General features: G+C 46.8%; 1 non-coding gene across 1 annotated transcript; it reads right to left on the bottom strand.

The window, feature by feature from the left end:
* Positions 1-1,255: 1,255 nt before the first annotated feature.
* On the bottom strand, positions 1,256-1,335 carry LOC117086511. Its single transcript, XR_004438409.1, has one exon. It is a non-coding gene; the product is annotated as a small nucleolar RNA SNORD74 (small nucleolar RNA).
* Positions 1,336-1,657: the final 322 nt, after the last annotated feature.

The raw sequence follows: 1,657 nt of genomic DNA, 5'->3' as shown, positions 1-1,657 counted from the left end.
AAAATCCCTCAAGTTTAATTATGTGGTAGATCTTCTAGAAGTGTTCTTTTCCTTTCTTGGGTGAAAAGTGATTATTTGAATTTCTTTTTTTTTTTTTTTTTTAAGGATTGCAAAAATTTATTAAAATTGGAGACACTGTTTTAATCTTCTTGTGCCATGAGACTCCAACAGGCTGTCTACAAAGACCATTGGGAGGCTGAGGATCACTTGAGCCTAGAAGTCTGATGCTGTAGTAAGCCTCAAAGGGCCACTGCACCCCAGCGTGGGTGAGGCAAGACCCTTTCAAGCGGTAAGCTGCATGCTTGCTTGCTGTGGTCATTAACCCTAGTTTAGGATAACAGGTCTGCCTGCATTTCTTCAAGCATGAAGTCTGAGTCCTTTGCTTCTTTAAAACTTGCTCCACACGGTGTAGTCAAGTCGACTCTCCATACCTTTAAAAGGTCTCCATACATCGGCACCAGAAACATAAAGCTGGTCCAGACAAGTTGGACTCCACCGTTTCAACTTCCAGTTTTCTGTCTAATGCCTGTATGCCAATGGCTTGAGTTAGGCTTGCTCTTTAGGACTTCAGTAGCTATTGTCATCCCTCCTTTGGGACACAACTGTCCATAAGGTGCTATCGAGAGCCACATCGCATCTGCACCCAGCACCATACCTAAAGAGATCAGGTACAGATTTTAATTCATTGTTCCACGGTTCTTTATGTCGTGTTTTTAAATCAGTGATGCAGGTAAACACACCATTATCGAGCGACAGGTAAATAATACACTTAATGTTACAAAGGAGCACTGCACCCGCAGTTGAGAACCACTAACGGCCGGGCGCAGTGGCTTACGCCTAGTAATTTCAACACTTTGGGAGACCACGGCTGGTGGATCACTTCAAGTCAGGAGTTCAAGACCAGTCTGGTCAACATGATGAGACCTACTAAAACTACAAAAGCCTAGCCTGGGGGCGCGCACCTGTAGTCCCAGTTACTTGGGAGGCTGAGGCAGATCTGCTTGAACTAGGACGCGGAGGTTGCCATGAACGGAGATGGCGCCACTGCATTCCCGCCTGGGTGACAGAATGAGGCTCGGTCTCAAAAAAAAAAAAAAGGGAAAAAGAAACACTAATGGAAATATTGGTGGCACCGCTGAATGCGGGCACTTGGAGAAGCACGTGGACTACCACCGCCAGCCTTTCCTGAGAGCCGGAGGCTGATGGAGGCTCGGGTCACGGCCCTTAACAATCGCTTACTCGGGAGACTCGGCATGTGCCACCATCAGAGCGGTTGGCATTCATCATCACTCTCAGATGTCCCTACCAACACAGGCTTCATCACAGGCAGGGCACGAGAGCCGAGGCTTCTCCGCAGTTCTACCCGAACAACATAGTCGATTATTTGAATTTCTAATTTAAAAAATAGCTGAAGTCAGAGAGGAATAGTGCCTCCATGTATCAGCTTGAGGATCCAGTGGCAGTAGAGCACAGGGCTGCCATTGGGTTGGTCAGCCTATGTGATGGGTGAAATTATGAGATTCAAGATGAGAAACAAAGACACATAGGAAGAAAATGGACACATGATGGCAGAGGCAGAGGTTGGCATGATGCACCTGTAAGGCAAAGAATGCTGGCAAACACCAGAAGCTAGGGGAGGCAAAGATTTTCCCCTATA

Source organism: Trachypithecus francoisi, unplaced genomic scaffold (assembly GCF_009764315.1).
Source record: "Trachypithecus francoisi isolate TF-2019V2 unplaced genomic scaffold, Tfra_2.0 Lachesis_group1, whole genome shotgun sequence".
In the NCBI taxonomy this organism is placed as follows: Eukaryota; Metazoa; Chordata; class Mammalia; order Primates; family Cercopithecidae; genus Trachypithecus; species Trachypithecus francoisi.
This window is presented reverse-complemented; position numbering and strand designations above follow the sequence as displayed.